Source organism: Phragmites australis, chromosome 7 (assembly GCF_958298935.1).
Source record: "Phragmites australis chromosome 7, lpPhrAust1.1, whole genome shotgun sequence".
Lineage (NCBI taxonomy): Eukaryota > Viridiplantae > Streptophyta > Magnoliopsida > Poales > Poaceae > Phragmites > Phragmites australis.
In genome coordinates, this window is record NC_084927.1 from 29,756,892 (window position 1) to 29,770,219 (window position 13,328).

Sequence of the window (13,328 nt, forward strand, 5' to 3'; positions counted from 1 at the left end):
CCATTGCCAAGTCATAGAATAGCTGGCCAACTAAACCTTTTCGTTCTAAAACAAAGGGGCCTTGTGTGCAACTGTCCAACGCTGCGTTGGACAGTCATTTTTAGCAGACAAATGGACAAGAACAGAAGATGCTTTGCTGGTGACCGGGGAGTGCAGCCACAGGCCACAGCTACGCGTCTACGCGATGCGTTCAATTATGGCGAAACCGACGGAGCGATAAACAAGTGAATCTTACTTAAACAACTAGTTATATTTGATACGTATTTCCTTCGAATGCCTTCGGCATGTACGTATGGAATCGGGACTACACAGGCATCACAGTCTCGTTATATCATCATCCGTCGCTGCCTTCTTGTTGTTCTTCATCTTCAACCTCGCTGTCCCCTTTTTAACCAAACTGGGTGGATCAGGAGGTCAGGACTGTGACCTAATCTTCCCAAAAGTTTCGAAATTTATTACCGCATAGAACAAAGCTGAAGAGATAAAACACAGTGAGATAGATATGGCTCATAGAAACGCATAGAAACGCATCAGTTTGAAGGCTACTGCTTGGTAGGCCTGATTTTGTTTACCACTAATACTGAAGCACACTCCTCGCAAAAAAAAAAAACAAAAAAAAACACTGAAGCACACAAGGCACGGCAGGCAAGGCAAGTTCTAAAAATCCTGCATCCACATCTTCACGGGTCCCTCCGGCATGCTGGATGCATCGCGGGATACCGCAGCTCGAAAGCGAAACGTGTCGGCAAGCCACCAATCCCATCGCCCATCCCTTCTGCAATTCCTTTGCAAATATGCATTACTATTGGTTTCCTTCAGCTTAAGATCCATGCTGATACGCTGCAGCCACAAGCTTTGCCCATTTGGAATTCATCAGGCTCTACCTCGTGCATCCGAATCCCTATGTCAGTCTCACCATATTTGTTGGCTTCTTCGGCCCTCAATCCGTTTTGGAGTCAGAGGAAGGGGGTTGTTTTCAGCTGCGTACCAGCACCACCTGGCACAGCCTGTCGTGGTGCCTTCTGGAGATTTTCTTCTCGTTTCTCAACTGTTCTGACGTTCTGATGACTCCACGATGTTTAGAAAATGCGCACTTCCAATTCCGTGCGTGGGCTGAATTGTTCGCTACTTTTTATTGATAAAGATGTTCTGAATGTGTTGTCTACCTTCCTACAGGCAGGGTTTACAGATGGAGCTATGATGCGAGGCTAATGTTTTATGTATGAGCCAAGACACCTGGACTTGCGTTATTCCCGGTGCCAGCTCTTTCTAGTTATGTGCATTGCTGGAGATGGTACCAGCAACAACTCATTCAGAACAGTCTTGTAGTTGCATCCAACGACGTATGGACTATGAATCCTGTAATGTGTAAAGTAGACCTGTATGCATACTCAACATATTATATGGGCAAAACCAAAAGTATACAACATACGAGACTATATTTACTAAAATAGACAAATATCAACGTATTTGCAATTTTGCATGTGTATTCGGCATCTCATGTACCAAAAAATTCCCTGATCGCGGGACACATATACCTAATCTATCTAATCATATTTATTGATGTCTACTCAAGTGTTTTCATTCCCGAAGTACCTCCTCCAGCGAATAAAGTTATGGCAAGCGCAGATGGGCAGTGCCTCATCCCGTAGCATTAATAGCTATGGAGTGGGGTGTTGCGGACCGGCTTGCGTCACACGACGAATAGGACAGGATCTGCAGAACGACTAGTCAAGTGGATGATTTTGCAGGTAGAATCGTGAGGCACAGGGATATGGTGGCTTGGTAGACGATCCTACAGCACACGACGATGGGACAGGCCGAGCGATCGGGGGAGGCAAGTATGGCGATGTGCCACTGATGGGACGGGTGTGCAGAGCTCTCAGGGCAAGTTGGGTTCACCAAGTTCTCTATGAGGATGATCGAAGAACAGAATATCTAGCCATGCATGGGTCTACTAAACAGAGTCCACTTGTAAGTTCTCATTTTCTCTAATATATAAAGATGGGAGGATTCGGTTTGTAAGGGAAGGAGGGCAAGAACAAAAAAACTCATCTGTAACCAGTTCACAAACTCTTTAACAAAATACACAGGACGTAGGGTTGTTACCCTTCGGGAGACCTGAACCTGGATACCCATTTGTGTTCTTTAGTCCATCACAAGCACATGAATGTTGCAAGTATTGTTTACGCGTCCACCGACTGGTACACTCTGGAATCATTATCAGGGATTAACCCTCAGTAGTTGCCGTGCAAGGTAGGGGGACGTGTGTCTGCATTTTGGTAGATGTTAAAGATTAGATTAGGCTACCCATGGCCAGATCCACAGTAAATGATGAGTCCTGTTCTGAGGACCCCGATCATCGTGAGGTGTTAGTCACGGGATACGACCAAGATGCGCCTGGTGTGCTCCAGGAATGCTACACCTAATCGAAGTCCTAGGGTTCTGAGGCCCAACGGGAAGTTTGCATGACAATTCATGCAATAGGGGGCAGCGGAGGCTCCCGTATTCCGGATGTCGATGATAATCCCCAGGTCACGCGCCTAGAGGGGAACCAGGCCGGCGCCGAACATGGAGACTCTCTGGCACAACTCCAACTACTACAGTGTCGCTCGGAGGAGCTACCGAAGAGGACCCGATCTTTGGCAGCGGCATCACCAAGGGTGTCACGCTGCACGAATGCCGGGGGCTCCCCCCTAGTGATATGTCGCCACTTTGCGCTCGACAGCTCGATTATGAGGCTATGACGACTGCACAGAATCTGCAAACTATGTGAATACTTCTTAGCTACCCACTAGTAGCAATACCAGATGGTTCGCTAGTTGTGCCATGGTTATGTGACCTCGCTCGACGCCAAACTACAGCGGCAAACACCACGTCTGTCGCTAGAACTAATGAAGGTCACGATCGCCAAGAATCGTGGCAACCCACATGACAGGAAAGATCCTATCCTTTCTCGTTAACGAGGAGCGCTCGGAGACCCCCATCGTGTCGAGACAACCAATCCTTTGACCTACGTGACTCTCTGCACCAACACGACCTTCACAGCATGATCCAGAGCCAGGTGGCCACATGAGAACAGGAGGACTACGTCCAACGAGAGCAGGAAAAGGCCAAGCAGCCATACCACTCGCCTTCCCCACTCAGGGAGGTGTCAAATTCCTCCATCCTATCTCTAGGACCATGTGATCGTCGTCTATCTCCCCAAGCATGCGCTATTGCCCATTAGCAGGTGACTCCCCATTATGAAACAGGGTGCAACGTCCTATCAGCCCGATTGTGATAGGTGCACTAGCCAGACAAGTTTCAGCCAGTCCTAGTCGAAAAGTACGATTGCTCGACCAACCCCGAGGAGATTTTGCAAATCTACACCACTATAGTGCAGGTCGCAGGAGGTTACAGGAAAATCATGGCCAACTACTTCCCGATCGCCTTGATCGATTCAGCCCAGTCTTGGCTTATGAACCTCCCCCGCGAGTTAGAGTAGACCAATCCAACGTCGTGTGTGTCAAACTCCTCGAGCAGCTTTTCGATCAGATCCATGACAAGCCCCACGCAGGTGGTCACGCTCCCCGACCAACTCTGAGCAAGTGGGCGTGCTCCTTGACCAGTTCCCGATCAAATCTGTCGTGTCCTCAACCAATTTTGAGAGGTCATGTCGTGCTGTCCAACCAGATTCGAGTGATCACGTTGTGCTCCTCGATTAGACGAGCAGGTACGTCGACCAGTTCATCACGGCCGACGACCAGTCCCGAACACGTCGCGATCAACTTGCCGAGAAGATCAGCGCCGTAATAGCAGTGGCGCCTCTACGATATCCACACGTACTGGGCAGAAACACCGAGCGCCGATGTTCTACCGATGTGCTAGCACCGCATGCGCGGCTAGGCTTTTGAGAGATCATGTAGAAGGATGTGGCTAGAGTTTTGGAGTAGCTCAACCTTAGCACGTCCTACCCATGCCTCTCCTTATATAGAGCTCGCCAATAGGCTCCCACGTTTAGAGTCCCTTAAGTCTCATGGATCACAATCCAATTAAAACCCATATACGAATCCAATTCACATGTTTTGTTACAACTTGTTAAGTATGTGACCCGTTAGGTTCATGTACAAACGGCTACGACTCGAAAACCCTCTCCAACCCAAAATTAATAGTGGTCCCTAGCAGAACATGTTGACTCCCGAGTTATCGGCTAAACCTTGATATACACATGCACCGATCCCTTCGTCTCACGATACCAGTCAAGCTCAAGGCAAGATACGTGCCACCTTTTTGATAGCTCGACCATTCACTCGATCAAGTAGTGAATTCATCATAACTAACTCTTTAATCATATTGGCATGGCCATACACTTTCTCAATACAACTACCTCGAGAGGCCCAGAGATATCTCTCTTATTATTAAGGATGGGTAAATTCTATCTTGATCGCTCACACCCCACGACATGTTTTATGATAAGCCGAAAACTAACTTTATGACTACCCAATTACGGAATAGCGTTTGACAGCCTCAAAGTATGCCACTACATATTCTGGGAATTAATGACAATCTCATGTCTAAGGATCCTGCAGGTACACCATTTGAGATATCAACTGATGGCACGTTATAAATAATAATCCCAGCAGTATCTCAAGGTGGGTCTATCCAACATCACGTTCTCTAACATAAATATCAACATTATTGACTTTGTATCTCTATACCTATGATCCATAAAACGTGATCATCAATCAATACATGTATTGGTCTTATGTATCATCACAATGATATACGACCAGGGATCGACTAAGAATAACGTCATGATATAAACAAAGAGTTTATGAACAAGTCACATATTTGCTGATCAATGTAAAAGGTAGTTATTTTTTGAATAACATATTATTCAAAAGTATATTAACATAGACGTGTGATATAATTATCTTTATGATTGCCTCTAAGGCATATCATCTTCATCTTCTGATCATAGCTCCTGAGTCACCAATTCACAAAGATAAGGTCTCAAACTGGATGAGCCACCAAGACATAAAGGCAAGGTCTCACCATTAGCCTCTCTCTCGGTCACTTGTCGTCATCTTCACTTCGGAGCTTGAACCATCAAGGAAAGGGTCTTTGCATCCCCGTACACGTGTCTTGTCATCGCTCCACACTAAGTCGGAGGGTCAACAAGTTTGAGAAACTCTAGCTCAAGGTGCCGGCAAGTCACCAGGACTCCGAGGCACTGGCATACCACCTGATACAAGCTAGGATCACCCCCTCTCTAGGCAACAATCACCTAGTAACACTCTCTCTTGACCTATAAACACTAATCACTTACTAATCCTATACGTAATTGCCTTAGATGACCACTTTAAGTATTTTGATGAATTGGATGCCTTCTCAAGTACCTTTGTGTTTCTCTGGACTCCAGCACCTTCAAATGACCTAGTGGGTGGGTATTTATAGCCTCAAACATGTCAATTAGTTATTGCTCCAATGGCTCAACTTTTTACTGTAATCACCGAATGTTCCGATAACAACAATAGTACTAACGCTGGATCATTTGGTGAGTACAACCTCAGAAACTAGCCGTTAGAATCTCACTCAAAGCCTTTATGAACACCGGATACTCCGGTGTATACTTTATTTCCATCACTGGACTATCTAGTGAGTTATCTTGAGCCAGACTTTGCCACTTCTTCTCTGTGCAAAACACTCCGGTATAAACCTCCGGTGCACTTCCTCTTGACACCGGATCATCCGGTTAGTTTATCTCCGTTCTTCGTCATTTGAAATCGCCTCTGCAAGAAATGCTTCGATAAACCCTTCGGTGCGCTCACTTCCCATCACCAGACCTTTCGTTCCGTTGTTCTCCGATCTTCAACACTTGCAAACCTTTCTACAAGAATTGCTCTGATGTATATCTTTCGCCGACGTCGGATCTTCCGGTGAGTTCAACTTCTTTTGTCCCTAGCCAAAATACTCCAGCGTGTACCCTCTTCATCAACACTGGACTATCCGGTAGCTTCTCTAGTTCTGCTCTTCTCTACAGATAAAGCTCCGATGTTATACCTTGCTGAGCACCAGACTATCCGATGAATTCTTCAGCCTTCTCTTCTCTTTTATCAGAGATGCTCCGATAAATTCAATTTCTTCTGCACTAGACAATCTGGTAACTTGTCCAATTCAGTTCATCTTTGTTTCAGTTGCGATAGCTTTTTTATATATTATATCCATACAATCTACTAAAGTATATACTTAACAAATATATTAATCCCAATAACAATATTAGTATTAATCATCAAAATTATAATTATAACCTAAGATCATTTTCGCTACACAGTTCACCAGCGTAGGCACAAGCTCGAACCAAACACCATCTGCACCGGCCGATTTCGCGCCACCGACTCAAGAACCGCCACCTGCCCCGGCGCTCGCCGAAGCAGCGCCGGACTCCCCGGCCTACTTCCAGTGGATCCACGAAGACCTACGGCCGTGGCACGCCACGCGGAGGGCGATCACTGTGTTCGCGGGTCGCCTCTACGTGGCGCGCTACGGCCGGTGCTTCCAGACGAGGGACGTGTTCACGCAATGGGGCATCCTGCAGCTGCTCCGACACTACCCTGGCCGCGTCCCCGACCTCGACCTCGTGTTCGACTGCCAGGACCTGCCCGTCGTTGACGCTAGCGACCACCGCGGCAAGCAACCATAGCCCCCGCCCCCGCCGCCGTTCCGGTACTGCGGCAGCGAGCCTACGCTGGACATCGGCACATCGCCTTCCCTGACTGGTCATTCTGGAGTGGGTAAATACACACATTGCATTCATGGCTACATGACTTACATCTGTACGCAATGCTATGTCTTTTTTTAGCTACGAAATGCCCTCGTTCTATTTTGATTTTGGAAGGCCGGAGCTCAACACAAAGCCATGGGAAGCACTGCGAAGGGAGATAAAGGAACGGAGCGCGATGGTGAACTGGACGGACAGGGCACCGTACGCGTACTGGAAGGGGAACCCGACGGTGGGTGCTGGACGCCGGGACCTCCTCAGGTGCATCCTGTCCGGCAAGCGTGACTGGAACGCGCGGATATACGCGCAGGTACATGCGCTGAATCAAACAGGCACGCGTGCTTGCAGAAACAGTAGTACCACTCGCCACAGTACGTTACATACTTACATAGTCTACTGCACTGTGCAGGACTGGAGGTGCATGAAGGGAATCAGACCTGTCCGAGCAGCGCACGCACAGGTAAAATTACACAGGACATTGGCCGCTGCTCTCACGTCAGACGGTACCTGAACACGTCAGTACCTCATAGTTGCATCGCTACTAAGGAAATAAATTCTGTGAGAGCTTAGAAAGAAAGATCTTATAAGACCTCAATTTATATTATATATTTTGGATTCAACGGCTCATGTATATACTATAGATATGATAAAAAATACGTGTCACGTAAAAACAAATTACAGATCTGATCTCATATAATTTGTTTCCGCTGCTCTGTGCCTGTGCTTGTGCGTGTACAGATACAAGATTTACATCAAAGGGTGGGGGTGGTCGGTGAGCGAGAAGTACATCCTGGCACGCGACTCGATGGCGCTCATGGTGCGGCCGAGGTTCCATGACTTCTTCTCGCGGGGGTTGACGCCGCTGCGGCACTGCTGACCCATCAATCGGCAACCATGGCAAGTGTCAGTCCTTCAAATTCGTCGTGGACTGGGGCAACGCTCACATGGACAAGGTATGCCACCGACCGATTTCATCTCGCGTGCTACACCAACAAGAATTCTAAACCAGACCAAACGTTCCATCTTGTCATGCCCATGTCGGTAGGCACAGGAAACTAGATGGAATGCAAGCAGGTTCATCCAGGATGAGCTGATGATGGACCGTGTTTACGACTGCATGTTTCACATTCTAACAGAGTACGCGAAGCTGCTACGGTACAAGCCCAGGGTGCCTTGCGGAGCCGCGGAGGTCACCGTCGAGTCCATGACGCAGGGAAGGCGGGGGCTGGAGAGGAAGTTCACGATGAACACGGTGGTGAACGGTTGGAGGTGGCGAAGGCCCCTCTGCAGGCGGCAGGCGCCTTTCACTCTTGATAAACTAGAGGCGATGTGAAGAGCTAGAGCGGATATGGTGAGGCAAGTGGAGGCGTGGGAGAAGCATTGACACTTCACTGGTGGAATGAAGAAGAGGAAGGATGAAAATATTTTTGTTACAAAATTTAATCAAAAGAGGATACTTTAGGCAAAAACATACACTCCGTTTGTTTCAGCTTTGGCTGCCTTTTGCTACTCAGAAGCAACTGAACCAAACAGTCCGTTTCTAGAAATAGCTTCTAAAAAGCAAAAATAGTTAAAAAAATTGTCATTATTAATTTTTTAGATTCTTATAGATGATGTTATGAGAGGTGTTACGTACATCATACATTTCATCCTCGTCAAAAGACAATTCAAAAGTAGTTTTTCTATATGTAGCTTTTAAAATCAATCTTAAAAAAAGACTTAGCATAACTAAACATATCCATAGAGTAAGGGTTTCTAGAGGAGACTTTTCGAACTCTACGTTTTACTGACAATCCAATTTTGTAGATATGCCTCGATTATCATCTCCAGCATACATGTACTCATGCTTACCGGGCCAAATTAAAACCCCAAGCACGTCTCGACATAACGACCATTTGGATGGGGTGAATCCCGACATAATACTCATGGATAGTTTGAGAATTTAGTTCAAATTCCCGGGCCACCCTAGTGAATTGAGCCAAGTTTAAGCAAATTCCCATCCCACCCATGTGGATTCAACCTATCCAAATAGTTTTAAAAGACCCAAAACATTGTTATCTTATGTATTAATAAGAAGAGAAACAATTACATATGTCAGTGACGCAAAGTTAGGATGCTTGCTCGGCCGGCCAAGATCTATCCAAACATTCTAGGGTTTGCACTGTGAGTTCTTTTACAAAACACTTTTTTACCTTCCAAAAGCATAGGAAGCAAATAATCTTTACACTTAAAAAGGAATGTGATAAATATGCCTAACTTTGACTCATTGAAGCACATAATTCATTCCCTTATCCCCTTGTGTGTTATAGTAATGGTCTATTTGGTAGCATTATAGATGATCCAAGAAAACGTTTTAGTTCTAGTTTTTCTTTGAAAATATTTTCCTAATGAATCAGAATCACTTTGTGCAATCTTTTGACTAGTTAGATTGATTCTGATTCTCGGAAGATGATAATAGTGGTAAATGATAAGAAAGTGATTCAGAAATAGAAAATGTTTCTCCTATTTTGGATTCGATTCATTTGTCAAAAGCACTGTTTGGCAGGTATTCTACTGATTCTGGCCAGAATTCGAAACATACCTTATTGCCAAATGCACCCAAAGTCATTATCAACTTTGTTGTGATCCTATTAACCATCCAGTCACCGATCAACAATCCACATGAAAGCTGGCGCATTCTAAAATTCCCCGAGCATACTAGACTTCCTCTTGCTAAGGGCATGTTTGTTTGACCTTCTGTTTTTAGGTTTTTTCTGAGAAGCTGTGCTTTTAGCTTGTCTAAAAAGCTATTTTTGAAAATAAGTTATTGACTTCTATAACAAATTTTTGGCTTTTCAGTATATAGCTTCTCAGAAAAATATCTCTCAGCAAGTTTCTCAGCTTTAGTTTATTTTTCTCAAAAACAGCTTCTAACTTCTCCATAAGCCATTTCTCTAAAATCTCGTTTGTTTTAGTTTCTGTTTTCTAACTTCTGACCGTAACATAAATAGAATAAAAGCAGGAAACAAACAGGTCTACATCTGCTTTAATATTTCTTTCTCCTCTGCTTCTACCCTAGCCAACTAATTTTAGCGACATCAGGGATTACATTAGTGTAGGAAAATTCTAGAATGCGCCATCAGGGATTACATTAGTGTAGGTAAATTCAGCGACTTGCCAACTAATTTTAGCTGCAATTCGTCGAGCTGAAGCATTGGTTGGGAATGAATGATTAGTTGATTCTTGATAAGGTGACTGGTTGGGGACTTTTTTTTTAGAAAAAGGAAAAGTTCCGACCTTTTGCATCCAAGGATGCATACAGCCCTAGTTAAATTATTACATCATCCCAACATAAAGCTGATAGGGAAGTATAAATAGGAATAAATTATAAAAAGATTATATGACTTTATTCGGCACATAATCTATGATTAAACCGCCAGCCCTTCTCGGCAAAAAGCTCCATAGCCACCACCTCTAAATTCTGGCACACCAGTTTGATATCTTCCCTTATTTTCTCCTTCTGTAGCAATCTCCAAAATCTGAGCCAATAGGTGCCCCTGAATAGTGCCTGCAAAAAAGAGATTGTTTCTGTTTTCTTAAAAACCAAATCATTGCGGCAGAGTCAAATCGTCCAAAATAGAGCGGCTACCCCAACCAGAATTATCTTCTTTTTTTTAACTCCCATGTCACTTATCCAACCACCTATAATATGATTTATGTTCGTAGGCATAGGAATCCCTAAGACGATCTGTATAATTTGCCAGATTGTCTTAGCCAAAGGACACTTAAAGAAAAGATGATCAATACTCTCATTGAGATTGCAAAAGCTGCATTTGAGGTTCCCATTCCAGTTTCTTTTGACCAGATTATCTTTGGTCAAAATTACACCTTTTGATAAGTACCATAAAAAACCTTTATTTTGAGTGGGAGTTTAAGCTTTCAAAGCATACGTGCCCCGGGGTAGAAGGGCCGATAGATCAATCTGCAATACATGGACTGAACGGAAAATTGGCTATTGGCATGTAGGCTCCAACGAAACTTATCTGCTTCATTTGTTAAGTCAACATGTATTAACTTAGATACTAACCTCTGCCAGTCAATTAATCTGTCACCAACAATAGGTCTACGAAAAGAAATATTTAGCGGTGTTGATCTCATTACCTCCGCTACTGTGCCATGCTTTCTCCTTACTATATTGTAAAGAGAGGAGAATTGATCACAGAGAAGCTTTGTTACTAACAACGTGTCTTTCCAGAATCTTGTTTGAGTTCCATCGTGTATGTGAAAAGAACCCAATTTAAGAAAATCCTCCTTAATTTTCATTAACCCAGATAAAAAATACGAATCCCCCGGCTTTCCTTTGACTTGGGTTGCTAAAGTTCAGACATCCAATTTGATAGGTAGGCCATAATGTAGTACGTCAGATTAGTTTGTTCCATGAAACACTGCCATCTCTCAAGCAAACTGGATTGGTAGGAAGGTTGTGTACAATGATCAAACTAAGAGTAACAAATTATGCCAATAGCTGCTGAATATCAATGGAACAGAACCGGTATCCTCATGAGTCATGAATCCAAGACCGTATCCGATATTACAGGTACCAAAACAAAGATATTACATGTACCAGATAATGCATCATTGTGCTATTGTGCTGCTGCCGACAACCAGCAAAAGAAATGAAGAAAGAAAGAAACAATTTAGGATGCAAAATTCAGGGTGCTTTGGTTATTGTGACATTGAGGTTGCGAACTTTTAAAATGGGAAGATGCATATACGTTTGGACATATTCAGCCATTGGATACTTTGAATTGTGTGCAATGTACACAAGAATATGTTGTTTCAGCAGCACATGAGCCTTTATCTCTCTATATTTTTCATGCAAACTACCTGTGAAATGACTGTCATTATGGTAGATCATCACAATTCCTGCAGCTTACCTTTTTTTTTTGTGTGTTATCATGGTGCAAGTAGATCACTGAAAATCATTTCTTCTTATCTAAAAGCCTGCAGTAAAGCTCATTTTCTACTGAATGCTTCTGAAAAATTGTATATCACACGATTAGCTTTATAAAAGATACTTTCTCTGTATTTGATCCTTCTGTTTGTTCCCTTTTATTGGAGAGTCGTGCTAAACTATACTGCGATTTTATATACTTGAATAAGCTTCTATCTGTTTCCTTTTTGTAAACACAACAGCAAGTAATTTATCCAAACCTAGAACCCCTATCCTGAATATATTATGTGGCTTTGTCATCTTGAATATATTAGCTATACAAGGTAGTGGATGAGCTGTTGATTGCCAATTGAGTGCAATTTGATTACCTTCGTTGTTCTTAGTTTGGTGATATTATCAGATTTCTGCGATATTTTCAACCTCAAGAAGGAAAACCAGCTCTTTGGGAGCTGGATACCGATTATTATCTTCATATGACAACAGCTGGGGATGATCTTATGTCTGATAGCTACCATTTCAGGCAAGTTTTAGTGGCTACACCAATCAATCGTTATGACATACCGATTTTTGTCCCTTAACAAGACAAGATGTAGCACTTGATGTAAAGTTCTCCGCCATAAATTTGTGTTATTCGTGTTAACTGACAGTTCCACACCTGGAAATGTGTTTACGAGATCTGGAGCTGCATTGAACCCTGGAACCACATTGAGCCCTGTTCCAGCATCTAAGGAGGATTTCTCAAGGATGAAACTTATTTCATTTGACAAACTTATGGAAAGGACATGTAGTTCAATAAGGAATGTAAGGCTTCCTGTGATGCTGATTTAAAGCCAAGTGGAGATGTTGGAACTTCTGGAACGGTGCCAGATACAGCGTATGTAATTTTTTTTTTTATCACTCACAGTTCTTGATTGCATTTATTCTCTTGATGTTGTCCTTACAGTATGTGTTTATGATTCAGTGAGAAATAGCTTAAAAGCCCAAACTGGTTGTTTGGTCAAAGAAAACACACGGAGACAATTCCAACTACAAGACTTGTCCCGGTTGAAAATTCGAACGAGGGAAACAAAGATGCCTCGAATGTCTCTCTTTGTGGGGAACTGAATTGACTATCCTCAGCTGACTCATGCGAGGAGGACATTTTCAGAAGGTGACTCCAGAAATTACTATAGCTCTGTATAAATGGTTCTCTCTTTTTTGGGTGGTTTTGCTACCCATCATGTCCACAATCTATCGTGATAAGACTGAAATTTTGTTAACTCTTACTTATGCAGGTATCTTGCCTTCGCAACAGCGGATGTAGAGAACGGCTCGTATGGTGGAACACTGATACATGACCAAAATGAAAAAAAAAGTGGGGCTTACGAACATTATTCTGAACTTTGCCATGCAACTCAATTGATTCACATAGTCGTGGCATGCTAAAATCTCATCTTACTTTTGAATCTGTAAGTTCACATATTTATGTTTTTGATATTGTAGACCTGTCATGGATCCTTTCGAGCACGATCCCGAGAAAGATCTTTGCTAATATTGTGCATTCCTTTTCGTGTATGACAATATATGCACTCTCTAGCACCATCAAGAAACTTGGGAAGAAGATTTGTGCATTGTCCTTTTTTTTTTGCACAT

General features: G+C 43.5%; 2 pseudogenes; both read left to right on the plus strand.

Annotated features, from left to right (window-relative positions):
* The first annotated feature begins 5,469 nt into the window (after positions 1–5,469).
* Positions 5,470–8,147, plus strand: LOC133925563 (uncharacterized; annotated as a pseudogene).
* A 4,007-nt stretch (positions 8,148–12,154) lies between these two features.
* On the plus strand, positions 12,155–13,227 carry LOC133925564 (phosphatidylinositol-3-phosphatase SAC1-like; annotated as a pseudogene).
* Positions 13,228–13,328: the final 101 nt, after the last annotated feature.